Here is a 16,365-nt window from a genome sequence, read left to right on the forward strand (position 1 = left end):
TGAGCCAAATCTAGCACCCATAAATTAGATCGAGCCCCATTAGGCATATAATAGTTTTTCATGAAAAAAAATATTTAATTTCTATCCATTAATTATTAATTACATAATATTAATTGGACTAGTCATTGAAATCGTTCATGAAAGGGGTTCAAGGAACAGTGAAACCACTCGATCTTTAGTCAGTCTGCCGAGAGTGTCGATGTCGTCGCCATGCTGAAATATGCACTGGGAAGTCTGTGCCATGTTCAAGGCCATGTCCACAACCCATCTAGGTAGCCCACAGCTTCGAGCACACTCATTAAACTTCTTCCATGAATCCTTCACTAAGCCCTCTATGTGTTCTCTTGCTTCTCCCTCTGAGACACCCTTTTCCTTCATGTAGCTATACAGACTTGGGCACTTCTCCCCTTTCAATCTCAGCCTTCAATTGCCAGAAATATAAAACCAACTTTAGTAAATGATGGAAATTAATTATAAGGTCCATTAATTCCTAAACATAATTTTAGTAGAGAGATTAAGAGGTTAAAATTATAGAAACATACTTGAGAAGTTCCGAGGTCAACGATGAGTCGAGTAATGATATAGGCCCAATAAAATAGGTCATTGGAGCCACAGTTCCGGGCCTTCATGCAATCAGGAGACTCATCAGGCGATAGGGTGCATTCTTGCAGCTACAGAAAATAAGCATGGATCATGGCTGCCGGACCACCCACTGATATCCATGCATTACCCAAGTATTCTTCCAACCCTGGTGTGTACCCCTTGTAAAACCATCTTGCTTCCATCATGTATGCTCTGCAAAGTCTTGCCCACTACAAAATATGAAAAAACATATAAATGCAAATTCATTAAAGCTCTGTTTGATTTTATGTAAACAGATGGCAAAAATAAAAGTTTCCAGTAAAATAGAATTTTTCATTGAAAAAAAAATGTGGCCCTTACACCAATGTGGGGAATAAAATAAGGTATCAGTATCGATTGAGGCTGATACCGATACTTGGCTAAATCTGGATTGTGTACCAGTATCAAATCAGTCTCGGATTGGTATCGATTTCGATACCAATATCTCAATCATTGACGTAGGGGCCAATGGGAGCACGTGCAGCAGCATTGGCCAAGGGGATTTTTAACTCTGTAAGAGGATAGGGCAATCATTTAAGTGGGTTGAGGGCTGTGTCTGGGGATAGGCTGCAGGCAGCCTGGTAGTCAGTCTTTTAGGGTAAAAAATGGTACCTCTTTCTTCACATAGAGTAAGATATTCAAGCCATGATCCCTTTGTGCAGCATAAAAAATTCAATTACCAAAATTGAGCAGGGCTAAGTAGCATGACTTCATGTAGTTTGGAAAGTCCTTTACGGCTTTGATATCCCACCTGAACAAATCAAAATATCTCAAATATAATTTTGAAGCCAAGATAAGATAAGCAATTAAAATACGTACATTGGAATCTCTCTAAATCTTACCTATCAACTGCATTTGTGAAGAGTTCTAGTTCATCTAGTGATCATCATAAATGTCATCAATTACCGTTAATATTGAGATTAATTTGGTGAGCCCAATCTTGCATTTGGAGAAACCAGACTCATAGATAATCCCAACTGCCCACATGAAATTCTCCACTAATCGGTCTCTTGCAAAGTAAAGCTCTTCTCGGAAAGCCAAGCCTCTCCACCACCTACCAGAGAAAATATGCAATACTTAGTATCATTATTTACACTGAATTGTAACCATTTGATGTGGATCAAATACGATAACAGACATTGACTTTATAAAAAAAGAAAAAAAAAATTAAATAGGTATATAATATCATTTCCACCCTCCCTATAATATGATCGAAACTTAGGTACTGTTCCCACAGATGACAAGAAACTGCCACAAAGCTCCCATAGGCACATGTAAAAGGGGGTCACCCTGCAATGTCAGTAGGTGACATTCATGGGAATCTTCAATGTAAGGGGCAGACCAACAAAAAAGAGTACCAGGCCCGGGTCCTATTAGAAGAAATTTTGATTTTACCGTAAAATTTGTTTTTTTTTTGACTATTTTTCCACTGAGACAATCGGACCCAAAGCAAACCCTTCTATGTTATTATTGTTTAAAGAAAACGAACCTGTTAAACTTTTCTGTAACAATTTGGATCCTCTACTGTCGAGCTGCCCGGCAGGACTGTATTGTCGAGACACAGTGAGGTGGAGAATGACCGCCTTTCCCCTGCTTGGGCAAGGCGCTCAGGCAGGGGTAAGGTAGTCATTCCTCGCCTTTCTATAATGAAGCACATCGATTGCTTTAATTAAAAATCACCTTGATAGCTCTTGTAAATCCCTTTGGTTAACTGACTGCACAATGTTGAAATCCAGCTTTGCTAGCTCAAGCAATATTGATGAACTCTTCTTCGTATCGTCCTTCCCGTAAACATTTATGAAGTTACCTAGCTTCTAGTCTCACCATTCTCCAGTGCAATGGAATTTCCATTGATGACTTGAGACGTGAGACGCTGAATTCCATGGCTTCCTCAAGCACAGCTTTTCCATTCATTCCAAGGTGTGAAGCTTCATATAAGCTCAAGAGACCCTAGGCTTCGTTACTTAAACAGTCCATGAAACTCCCATCGTTCTTGAATTCATTAAACACATCTATATGCAAATTAGAACAACACAGGAGTTAAAACCAAGTAACAGATCAAGCGTGTTTATCGTTACACTAAAACTAATTGGTAGTAATGAGAGCGCAACTTTATTTCTTTATAGAAATCCAATATAAATTATTCATGTAAATTACCTGAACTAACTTGATATCCATGTTCTTGAAAAAGTCAAAATTTTAAGGCAGCAGTGTAGAGATCACCATTGCCCTCCAAATAAACGAGATGACGAAGAAGGGAATCTTTGATCTCTTCCTCGAAGTGGTAAGCCACTCCCAACCGTTGAATCGAGTTGATGAGTTTCAGTCGAACCAATGTTTGTAGACCGCATGGGAAAGTTCATTCTGCAATCCAAACAAGAAGTGGGAGTTGATAGAGCATTAAGACCAAGTGAAAGTGTAAAAATTGAACGAAGAAACTTATTTTGAAGAAGGGTTGAAAGGAAGACGAAACAGAATGTACCATTTTGATTATTGAAGACCAATTTCCTTTCCAAATTGAGATGTTCACAAGATTGGGTTTAAGAATCTAAGAACAATAATGGGTCGTTATATATGTATCATTAAATCTGTGAAACACGTACGTCCATAGAATGCCAATCCACTTGCCTGGAAAGCACCCATGTGGAAGAAAAACATAACAAGTCATTTTCACCCTACCACCGACGGAGAAAACAGATTAGATCATAAGAGGTCGAAAAAGATCCTGTGCATCCGGATAGCCGGGCTGCATGTGCAGTGTCAGGCTCAAGGCGGCACACTTTGACTGTCTTACCTCTGTTCGGGCAAGGCGCTTAGACAGGGGTAAGGCAGTCAAAGCGCGCCGCCTTGAGTTTGGCACTGCACACCCGGATGCACAGGAGCCAGGTCTCTCTAAGGATTTTACTCCTCTCAGGGTCCCTCATCTATAAGTTCCTATAAGTACCCCTCTAGAATCGTGACATGTGGCACAAGCAGATCCAACGGATGGGAGTAACCCTGCTTAACCCAACTTAATCCTAACGTAACCAAACATTCTCTCTCCTCTCTCACTCCTCCCCATCTAGGGATGTAAACGGATCGAATTCGGTCGGATAGTGGCATTATCATATTCGTATCCGATTATATTCGGACGGATTCGGATAATATCCTATCGGTTTTCGGACGGATTCGGATAATTTCCGGATAGTGATTTTTTGAATATAGGTTCTCCAAAATGGATATGAATACGGATCGAATACGATTTTTTGACTATCTGTTGACATAATTACCATTTTAATGGTGAGGGTTGGGGTTGAGACTTGAGAGTTCAGTAACTACCATTTCTTCTACTCTTCTAAGTCTTTTATTCTCTTACATTTTTTATTTTTGATTTTTTAGTAGATATGTAATTCCATGTATCACATTGGATAAAACAATATATATAAACCAATAGCAAATCTAGAAAAAGAATCACATTATCTTAACTTATAAATTTATAAAAATAAGCTAACAAAATCCAATAAGGTAACTTAAAACGATAGACAAACACAGAGTTATATTTCAGATATTTTATTACCATTGGACTACTAAACGAATCGGATAATAATCGGTCAGATAGGGGGATTATCATATTCGTATCCGATTAATTTCGGACGGATTCGAATTCTCCTAAATGAATATGAACGCCAATCGAATACGGATTTACGAATATCCATTTACATCCCTATCCCCATCCATCGTTTCTCTTTCTTTCTTCTTCTCCGGCGAATACCACCGTCACACCTGCAACTCCTCTCTCACTCCCACTCCCCTAATTTAAATCCATTCATTTTTGTCCTTTCCAAAATAACCTCCTGCCAATCCAAACAAAACCGAGAAAAACGGTTCATACCTTTGTTTCTTACACAGATCTGCTATGTTCCTCTGTTTCTTCTCTGTTTCTTCTCTGTTTCTTCACTTCTTCTTCCATCCCCCTCTAATATTTTAGTGCTTTTTTTTTTTTTTTTTTTCTGATTTTCTATGGGAAAAACAGGTGCTGGTTTGGTGGTTTTTTCACCTGTCGCCATTGCGTCTAATTTGTCCTAATTGAGCGCAGTTTCATACTTCTGTTCCTTTCTTCTTCATCTTCAGAAATCAGAAATTTCAGGAAGCTTGAAACTCATTTCAATGGCCAACTCAATCATCAATTGGAGCTGAAGTTGAAGTCTACAACATTTATCACGAAGGATGGATTCCAGCAACCATAGTATGGATGCCTAGAAACCAAAATAAAAAAAGCGAAAAATGGAAATTAGCCAAGCAGATGATTTCCAGCAATCGTCTGTACACTAGTATGCCATGAGCATCTGGAATCATCTCCGTTTCCTGATAAAAATTATCCCAAGCAAATCAATCATTTTAAGTTATTAAAAGGAAAGAAAGTTATGTCACTACAAAGCCTCAAACACGTAATGCCTACTTTTGTGGAAATAATATGCACAGAAACCTACAAGCATAAACACAAACCTAACTCAACTCTGGAAAACCTCCCAAGTACAAGAGAGAACCCAACCATCCTGAGCACAGACTCAACTGAACAAATCCTTTCCCCAATTCTGGGGTTGAATCCTGTTCGGCCATTCAACTCTAATTAATGCCATGTTTGCTGCCAACCCAAAAGCCAATCATATCTTCTCACCACTTCTTCCCAAGTCATCTTCGACCTACCCCTTTGTCTTTTAATTCCTCTAATCTCCATCAACAATATCAGTCTTCCCTGCAAGTGCACTTAAATAAAAAAAATCCCAGAAATTATCACCTGTTTAATCATTGGCTCTAGATCTTCTAACTCGTTAGAAGTTAGAATCAGCCACCAAATCCACCTCATAATTCATTTCTTAGAAGTAGCATTTTTTTGATTTTAGGGTCTCAGATGTTGAGACATTAGGTTCATAAAGATTTAAGAGAGAGAGGAAATCGCTTGGGAATTGCTGGGTCGGCTTCGTTTGGATCGGTAGGAGGTTATTTTGGAAAGGACAAAAATAGAGTGGATTTAAACCAGGGGAGTGGGGCGGTTAGAGTGAGAGTGAGAGAGACGTTGCAGGTGTGACCGTGGTGTTCGCCGGAGAAGAAGAAAGGAGGAGGAAAGAAAGAGAAACGATGAATGAGAGGAGAGAGAATGTTTGGCTAGGCTAGGGTTAAGTTGGGTTAAGAACGATTACTCTCATCCGTTAGATCAGCTTGTGCCAAGTGTCATAATTCTAGAGAGGTACTTATAGGACTTATAGATGAGGTAACTGAGAGGAATAAAATCCTGTGTCCGGATGGAAGGACCTATTTTTTTTTGCTAAAGTTCAGCAAAGGTATATTAAAATAATAAAATAACAAGTACATTGATTTTAAAGTCAAAGCATACCTAGACGATTACAAAGAACAATACAGGGAGAAATGGTCCACCTTTGGCATGGCCATTGGCAAATATACTTAACCAATTCCAACAAAATCATAAAACAAAAAAAACAAAAAAACGACTCTAGTGATCACCTAGAAAACCAGTATCTAGGCCTTCCTTGAATGTCCCAATCTATTTCTTCATTAATATGGTATGCAAACTCCGAAACTACAGACTGAGGATCCACTTTTTGCAGCCTTTTTTGCCAAATAATCCACAATAGGATTTTCTTCCCTGTATTAGTGAGATATTTTCCATAAAATCTCCCCCACCCAAAAAATAATGAACATAACACAAGCCAACGTTGTTTAAAAATGCATAGAATCAACTTGGATTGTATGGGGCAATCTTTTTTTTTTGCTAAAAGGTCGTATATATTAAAGGAGAAAAAATGAAATAAATGTACAAGCTAGAGAAAAACCAGAATTCACAAAGACAAATCCCCACTGAAAAGCAATTACCCACCTACGACAGCGCCATCAGAGGGTGATCGAACAGAGGGCAAACTACCAGCAAACAAAATTAAAACAAACGAATCTCAGCTCCTTTGCTCATTGGATTCTTTTAATAAGGCCTTCAAATTCAGCTTCAAAGTTTATTTCAATGCCTTTAAATAAGCTAAAGGAAGACACCACCCAACCCCTATCATCCCTTAGAATCCCTCCAGCTCCTGCGCTACCTGGATTTCCAAGTGAACATCCATTTACATTTAACTTTTACCAACCTTCTATAGGTTTACACCAATAAACCTTACGAATCACCTGATTTGGCCAAGGAGAACATGGAAATTATGGGTTTCTAGCAATCATCAAATCAGCAATATTTCTGACAGTTCCTTTAAATTTATGTGCCAATTCCTTAAGATTCTTCAAAATAATTGTAAATTAAATACCTGGCGGTCTTTGAACACCTTCATATCTCCTATGATTACGTTCATTCCATAAATGAAAAGGAATCAGAACAACACCTACTCGCCATGCATCAGATAGATTTTTTTTTTTTTAACCTGAATATTACCTGGGACCCGGGCTTGCCCCTAGAATTTTATTAAAACAAACCACTATAAAAGCAGTACAAGGGGGGATATAGCCTGCCTTACCCCCAAACCCAATACAAAAATCACACAATGCAACACTCTTGAAAAAATAATCCGAGATCCACATGACCCTTAAAACCAAAAACCAGGCAAACCTGCCTTATCTTCCCTCACAATAACTCTGAGTTCTCTGGGAAGGGCTGAGAGAGACTGAAAATAAGTATTACCATTAGTTGAGCGTACCAAATTAGCCAACCAATCAGCCGCACGATTGCTATCCCTAAAAGCAAAAGAAACTCGGGCACGGACGGAGTCACAAAGATCTGACACTGCCTGGAACCAATCCCAACAATTTCATAGGCTACAACACATTTTGCAAATTTTATTCACAATCAGCATAGAATCAGAATTCATTACAAAGTTGGAGAATCCCAGCACATCGCACAAGCGCAGCCCATCCCTGAGCACACGCAGCTCAGCCACCGAATTAGTGCAAACTCCGTAAAAGTTGGAAAAAGCTGCAATAAAATTTCCATTTGTGTCTGTAATAATTCCTCTACCACTACTAATTCTAGGATTTCCTTTACTCGCTTCATGCATTAGATAGATTCATCACATGAAACTTTTGCTTCCACCACTAAATGAGGTCACCATACAAACTTGGAGAAGGCCAAGAAAAACCCAAACAGTCCAAAAACAACTTCCATAACATCTTTTCACCCCCAAAACAGCAAAGATCACATCTTGAAACTATTCCAATTCCTCTTAACACGATTTCTTCATCCTCTGCAACCTTACCATGAATTAACCTCCACACAGACATAGACTGTTTGGTGGTTCATAATTTGGAGTAAAAGGTTTCAAACCTTTGCCTGCCGGTACAAAAAACTGATGTCTTACCACATAGCTATACCTCAGACCTTGCTCCAGGTCGGAATGTTGACTCTGTAAGGTTTATTAGTTTTAACATAGGGCAGTTTTTAGGCTTTCTTTCATCTAAGCCTCTGTTTGGGTTATGCCACCACATACATGTGTGGTGGTGTGCTGATGATCAGGTTTACTTGGGACAAGTGTTTTGGCTCAAAGCCTGATGGTTGGAACAATGGCATGTGCCATAGGCTATGGATGAGATCTTGGCCTCACACTTCAGATCGAGGGAGTATAAGTACATATTAAAAATATTAAATCCTTATTTCATTATTATAAGGTTAGGAATTGATGGACTTTCCATAGGACATACTCTCTAAGCGTATCACCTATAGATGAGTTGCATTTAATGACAATACTTACCATGTTTCAGTAACATTTGGAACATTTCGTTTTTTAGTAGAAGAGCCGTTTTCAAGTAGTCTTGGATCGATTACGTAATAATCAATATTTGATTGATTGGTCCAAGGTATAATAATACACCCTGTCATCATAAAATTTGATGACACTTGAAGAGAAGAAGAAGAAAAGAAGTTAATGCTTTTGTATGTTGAGTTGTGATGTGAAGAGGTTTGGCTGTTGGTGATGATGATTCGCTTGAGGATGGGTGTGAGCAGGAAGGTTTGGTGGGCGACGCTGATGCTAGAGTGCTGGAGGGGAAGGGAGGGGAAAGAGGGGCTGCAAAACCTTCTTCTTAAGCTGCGGCTGTAGGTGGTCCTCGTAAAGTGAACATTGAGGATTTGCCGGATCCCATTCAAGCAGGGAATGTTATGAGGATTGTAATTCCTCAAGAGGATCATGAGCAAAACCTGGCTAAGTTTCAGTTTTCTCTGATCAGTCGGGTTAATTTTCGTTTTGGATCGCTGGATGATCTTCGTGCTTGGGCCAAGGAATTTTGGAACCTCAAAGGGGAGGTAACTATGACATCGCTTGGGAGAGGCTTCGTTGTTTTCCAATTCTCAATGGAGAGCAACATGTCTCAGATTTGGAGAAGATCACTAGTACAGTTTGGTAAACAGCAGATTCATTTCAGAGGTGGAAGCCGGATTTCAATATTCATGAGAAGTATGTTGACATAAAGCTGGTTTGGGTTAGATTTCCAAATCTCCCTTTCGAGTACTGACACGAGAGTGTTTCTATTGTCCATGGCAAAGGTTTTAGGCCGGCCTGTTGCTTTGGATTGAGGCACTCGTAGTGGTGTTATGGGGCACATTGCTCGGGTGCTAGTGGAATTGGAAGACTCCTTTCTCTAGAATTTTTGAGTTCCAAGTTGAGCGTAAGCATCCTGGTACGGAGATACCTTTCTGCTTCAAACAATTCGAAAAGTATGAGGACGAGCCTAGCCGCTGCGGATATTGTAAGAAGGTGGGTCATGTTGTTAGTGCTTGTCGTACTAAGCAAGAAGATGAAGAGAAAGCTGCTCGTGGGAAGTCTGTGCAGTCTGTTCCTGGGGCTTTGGTGACTGAAGTGGTTCCGTCCAGGCCGGCTATGGTGGCTCCTCCGCTGGCTCGGGCGGTACAGGGTGGCGCTAATGGTGGTAGTGGAGGTGCTCCATGTTTGGTAGATTCTGTAAATCCCCATAATTGCTCTCATTTAGTTTGAAAATCTCCTTCAAGTCTGGCTAATAAAGAGAATAACTTGGAGAATCTTTCTATTATTCCTTCAAATCTGGATAATAGAGAGCATAACTTGGAGAATAATTCTACTATTCCTTCCTCAGGGAATACGTTATGTCTGGAAAGTCCCCTTGTTGCCACTAATCAAGTGGAGATTTTGGGTATATCTCAAAATCCTATTATTCTCTCTTCACATATGGAATCGGCTATGGATTCGGGTAAGATGGAGCTGGATGTGGACCTGGGTGACCATGTGCTCTTGACTCGGCTGGCTTGTTGGGTGGATCAGGTCCTACTGAAGATCCGACTATGAATGGTGAGGAGGAGTTTGACTCAGCTTCTGAGGCTGACTCGGTGGTGGGTGACATTCCAAACGTTGATGTCCATCAGGCTGATGGTGACTCAGTTTCTAGGGATGGGGATTTGAGGCTTGTTGCTCAGACTGTTCTTCGAGAAGAAGTTGTGAATGAAGCTCTTGGTGGGGGTAGGGGTAGAACGGCCCATGGCCGTGGAGGTAAGGCTCCTTCTAGCGTGGTGATTTGGTCTCTGCAACTGAATCCTCACGTACTATTCGTACTCGTAGCTCTTACTATGAAATTCAAGCTATCGATGCCACTGTTAGTGGAGTCCGGAAGGTGGGGCCGGTATGCCAAAAAAATCTAAAGCCAAGGTTCAGTCTAAAAAGAGTGACAACACTACAAAAAATATGATTTTTCGCGACGGTAATAAACCGTCGCCAAAAATAGATATCTGTCGCTGAAACTATAAGCGACGGTAAATTTAACCGTCGCCAGTCCGTCGGCTAAACTGGCGTCGGGGAAAATCGCGAAGGTAAAACTGCTACCGACTAGCAAAATAATTTTTGGCGACGTTTTATATTACCGTCGCTAAAAATACATTTTCACGACGCTTTATGTTTCCGTCGCTAAAAATATATTTATGGCGACATTTATGCTTTCGTCGCCATAAATATATTTTTAACGACGGAAACATAAAGCTTCGTGAAAAATGTATTTTTAGCGACGGTTTTAATAGTCACTAAAAATGTAAATATTAGACGACGGTCTTTTGTATACTGTCAGGGAAAATCTAATTTATACGACGGACAATTAAATAACCGTGGGTAAAAATAAATCTTTAGCGACGGTAATATGTTTACCGTCGGCAAAAATTGTTTTTTTTTTTTTCCATTTATATGGTATTCATTGTTTGTAATTCAGAAAAGGAAATTTTCACCTGCAATTTACATCTATATATAATATTCATTCCATAAAAGAAAAACTATTAACTACAAAATCCATATATTGTAATTAATTCATTGCTTTCCATTAACACAAAAAACTCAAAAGGCTAGGATTCCTTTAAAATTCACTTTCAATCAACTCTCCACCAATGTTGTTAACCAAAACACCAACAAAAAAAACCCAAAGAGAAAAAATTTCTAGCCAAAGGAACATCATAATCTAGTACTCCTTCTAATAAAATACTTCATCACCGTTGCTCTCCACATTGCAGATCAGGAACATCATAATCTAATCCTCCTTCCAATTTTCATCCTTTTGAATTTCATAGTTGGAACTTTCTAGCTTCTAACTTCATTGCACCTGAAGGAAACATAGATGAACAAATTACACATAAGTTAAAATCCTTTGAAGGACTAAAAGAAACAAAAAGGCATCATCTTCACACTAAGAAGTGGCAAACCATATCCAACCTGCCAAGTCATCATCTTGACACTTTAATTTCATTGATATTGCCAAACCAAACTAAACTATCATTTTTAATCACTAACACCACATTTAAGTAAATATAGGTTGTATTTCCGACATCAATTCCATAAAGTTCAAACAACATGATCAGAAAAATGAAAAAAAAGGAATCATGATATATATTCCAACAGTAACAAGGAAACAAACATGTCCAGGAAGAAGGTGACTAAGGTGATCAGCAAGTGCCTTGGAGATCTAAGGAAAGTACAAAAGCAGGGTGCATTTTCATCTCACTTAGACAAAAGCCATGACATTGTTGCCACGGTTAGTGTGCTAAAAGAGTCACTGTCCTCAATATCCTCAACCAGTAGCACACTTTGTCTTCCATAAGCACCCAAATTTTTTTTATTCTAGGGAATTGCCTTAGGATTTCACTTTGTACATGGAAAAGGAATACATGTATACAGAATATAAAAACAGGTTCTCTGATCATTTCTAAGTAGGAAATAAATATGAAAAAACAGATCAAGAAAACCAAAAAGTAGATGAGAACAGGTTTTTCCAATATCACAACCCAAGTAATAAACAATTTTGGTTCAGATTGGCATTTCTGAGTCTAATTATATACAATCTAAAACAAACCCAATATGGCACTTTACAAACTACCCCAGCTGATCCACCTAGTATTTCAAGGTTCAGGTTGGTACTCTCAACCTAATTACTAAAGGGGTCCTTGAGAGTTTTGCAAATCACAGTTCCTTGTTGTAACTCTCCATGCTTATGCTGTAATTTCAATTAAATTGTGATACAAGAGAGAACAAAATTTATGAGTAGTATCATTAGCAAATTACAGTATACAAGTGCACAAATTTATAGTTTCAGTTTCTAGTTAGAGTTGGAGATGGCTATTGAGATGTTTAGGTCTAAGTTTATACAGCTTTCCTCAAGGGATTTAAAGTCCATAATATCTCTCTCTTACTACTTCTATTGAACCGAGGGATATATTCTTCCAAAGGGCAAGAGAAAAAGAAAGCATGCACACCTGCGATCAGAAATCAGTTTCTTTTCATTTATATAGATTTCTTCTACCAACCATGACACTCAAATGAGAAGGAAATATGCATATATGTCATTGACCAAAAAATAAAACCAATGGGAAGATGTACAAATCCAATAAGGTCAAATTGGGAATTTTTATTTTCAATTAAGTTGCAAGCAAGTAGCAGCAATGCAACAGCCATGTAGTATCATTGATTCATCATTACAAAGGAAAAAGAATAAATATAAATCAAATATATGTAACACTTCTCACCAAAGATATATGTTCAATGACATGGCCCACTCATCACTGAGTCAGAGATTAGTTCAAAACTGGGACAATCAAAGATGCATCACATGGCCCACTCATCTACTGACTCAGTGAGAGAGAGAGAGAGAGAGAGAGAGGGAGAGAAAGATATTAATAAATCAAGGGAAGCAGTTTTCTGTCCGGGAGTGTGGCCTACGCCAGCACTCCCATGTGTCTATATCTCTCCTCCTTAAAACAAGGGGGCTAGTGTCTTTTCACATGGGGAGGAGAGAGATAGACTCATGCAAGTGCTGGCGTAGGCCACACTCCTGGACAGAGATCTTTTCCGATAAATCAAACATATGTAACACTTCTCACTAATCATCTTCAAAATTTAGTAAGAAGACAAGGAGAGCAAGAGAACAATGATGGGTTGGTACTGCAGATTATGGGTAGTTTTACTTGCACTGGCACTAATGTTTTCTCTAGGGGCAAACCAAGGCCAAGCAAGAGTTCTTCCATCACAACCACAATCTTCAGTGCATTCTCAAGCTAATGAAAATTTGCAGGCAGAAATGAAGAAGCAGCCCATGAAGCAAGTAAAAGAAAGCTTTCACAAGGTACCTCCAAGCATGTCAAATCCAATCCAGAACAAGTAATCTCCCTACCACCTGATGTCCCTTCCCTTCTTTTTTTAAGAGTGAGTTTTTTTCAAGATGAAGTTTGAAATGTGTTATCATCTCAACAATGAAATTTTTCTGTTTCCATGCATGCTAGGTTAAAGCCTCATTTTAATGGGTGAAGGAGAAGAAAGACAAATTGTCGTAGCAGGTTTTTTTCCACTACGAAACCATTCCCAATTTTCTGTGGACAGTGGGAAAGTGCATAACATCTTTTAGGTAGTCTTGTATTTTATACTTTGTAGACTTTACTATACAACAAACAAGGCATTACAGAAGAAAATGTCACATGATGTACAGACGAATGACCCCAAAAATAGTAATTTTCTCCACATAAAACCATCCTTGCACAGGAACCCCATTCACAGGATAGCTAGACATTGGAAATGGCAGAATCGAAACTCAAAATCATACTAACCTAATTAGTAACAATAAACCAAAGAAAATCTAAAGGAAATGAAATTAAGCAGATTAATAAATAATGAGTACAAAACAAATAAGATTTAATATGTCCCTCTGGAGTTCAGACCCCACAGTAATGGCCTGCATACTGCCAACTCTCCTATATCTCTAGGAGGACAGTCATTGAAGTGCTGTTGAAATTTCTAGAAGAAATTAACATGCTCGTGAGATCTTTGTTTACAATGAATCTCAGTCATCTCAGCTATTATGGCAACATGTTGTTCTGAGACAACTCTGGTTAAACAAATAGTTGTCTGTTTGATAATATAAGCCTAACTCCATATGGGCCTTGTAGTAACCTCGACTTTCATATTGCAAAAACCAATGAAACAGCATGGATTATGAAGCATGCAAGAAAGCAAAATCTTCATGCTCGATTGTTAAATCATCAAAATATTGATAACATAAAAAATGAAAAGCAAAAGAAATCTAGACCACCAAGCACATACAATTTATGTATTAATCTATTTACTCATGGAAAGAAGAGATAATAAAGAAGACCATTACAAATCAACTTATTTGGAGAACCATAGTTCAGTAACAGAGTACAGGAATTGCTTCAATATTCTAAACAAATGATAAACGGATGCAACCTGACCTGTGAGTCACAGATTCTAACAGTTTTTCGGATCAAACCCCAACAGTTCTCATGTAAAATGGATGAATGGGAGTAATAAATGGTTCTGAAATACCAGAAACCAGAACAGAGTCACATAAAACCCCAGAAACACCAATAACCATATTGCTTTGTCTTCTCTAGATAAGACACAAAGACACCTTCAAAGTGTAAACCCAGATATATTTGGAAAGAAGAATTAGAAAAAAACTTGCAACATGCATAGAAACTGGACAGAGAGAGAGAGAGGATCTTTTCTTACAACTCCTTCTCTGTTGTGTTCCTTTACTGTTTTTTTTTTTTTCATGAACTGGCTCTACTCACAATCTAATAACTGTTAGATAGACCCTTGCACTTCTTCTATATCTATTTTTATATCTTAATTAATAGGTATAACGTATACATTTTGGTTTCTTTTTTAATATTTGGGTCCTGTCTTTGTTGTATTTAAAGTCTAGTCAAATCCCTCTACTTGGTTTATTATAAAATTTCTGCTGTAAATATACCATGCCTTCCTCTTCTGGAACTTCTTCGGGGTCAACTCTGCTTCCAAAATATGGTTCAGAAGAAGACCTTCAGCTTGTAATGGATCAAAGGAAAAAGAAGAGAAAGCTATCAAACCGTGAATCGGCGAGAAGATCAAGGATGCGGAAACAGAAGCATTTGGATGAACTGATGGTCCAAATGGCTCAGCTCAGGAAGGAGAATAACCAGATCCTTACAAGTATGAACTTCACCACTCAGCACTACTTGGCCATTGAAGCTGAGAATTTAGTTTTGAGAGCTTAGATGGGGGAGTTGAACAACAGATTGCAGTCCCTTAATGAGATCATCCAGTACATAAATGAGGGCAATAACAGTTTTGAAACTGAGGAAACTCTAATCGGTTCTGATAGCTTTCATGAACCCATGGAATTCACTCTATCTAAATCAGCAACCTATCATGGCTTCTGCAGACATGTTTCAATACTGAAACTCCTTCCATATCCCATGGCTCTCTGAGAAGCTTGAGACTGCAATAATGGTTTGTTTGTGTTGTCAGTGGTGTTTGTTTAGGTTCTCAATGAGTGTAGAGCTACAAGGGGGTTTCTTTTTTTAACTCTCTCTGTCACTCTGTGACACTCTTTGTAAGTTCTACCTATCTTTCATCTTTTAGGGACTAAGGGCCTAATATTAGGGGTAGAAGTCACCAAGCTTTCCTTGCAAAATGCAAAACAATCAAAAGAGCTGCAGGCTGCTCAAGAAATGGCATATTCTAGAGGTGCTAGAGTGCCAAAAGGTAATGGTGCTAGCCGCAAGTATTCTGATAGCAAGACTAATGGCATTCAGCCTGGGAGAAAGGGTCGTTTCTCTAGTAGGTCTAGTGAAGTTTCTGGAGCAGTATATGATGATGTGGAGTTCTGGAGTCTTGATCCAGATGATATTAAAATGGAGTTGCAGGCAAGAAAACAAAGAGAGGCTGCTCTTGAGGCTGCTTTAGTTTCACCAACTATACAGTAGGATGTTACATTGTTGAGGTTTTAATGGTTTCACTCTGAAACTCTAACAAGAGTTTCTAACCCCAAAAAAGGAAGAAGAAAAGAAAAGAAAAAAAAAAAAGACATCCACAGCAAGTAGTAATTAGAGCTAGGTAATTTCTAATAATGACCATAATTCAGAACTGAAAAAGATATCAAAAATATAACATCCTAAACACACTTAGAAACAAATAGAACAAAGATGAAAGTAAAACCTATTCTATTTTCTTTTTCCCCACCTTTGTTTGATCAAAACAAATCCAAATTAGCTCACATTCTACTGTTTTTACTTTTCACCATCACATCACCAATATAAACACATGTTCATACATATATAAACTACATATGCAAATCCATAGATAAACACAGAATGAAACGAAGCAGAAACAGAGAGCGAGCTAGAGAGAAAGGAAGTTTAAGATAAAAAAAAAATTAAAACAAGAGAACTTAACTACAGAAACCCTAAACACAAGAAGAGTTGAT

The 16,365-nt window shown here is 38.5% G+C and overlaps 2 pseudogenes; one reads left to right on the forward strand and one right to left on the reverse strand.

Moving 5' to 3' along the window:
- Positions 1-694: 694 nt before the first annotated feature.
- LOC122650103 lies at positions 695-7,667 on the reverse strand (annotated as a pseudogene).
- Positions 7,668-14,762: 7,095 nt separating this feature from the next.
- Positions 14,763-15,523, forward strand: LOC122649094 (annotated as a pseudogene).
- Positions 15,524-16,365: the final 842 nt, after the last annotated feature.

This window comes from Telopea speciosissima, chromosome 1, assembly GCF_018873765.1.
Source record: "Telopea speciosissima isolate NSW1024214 ecotype Mountain lineage chromosome 1, Tspe_v1, whole genome shotgun sequence".
In the NCBI taxonomy this organism is placed as follows: Eukaryota; Viridiplantae; Streptophyta; class Magnoliopsida; order Proteales; family Proteaceae; genus Telopea; species Telopea speciosissima.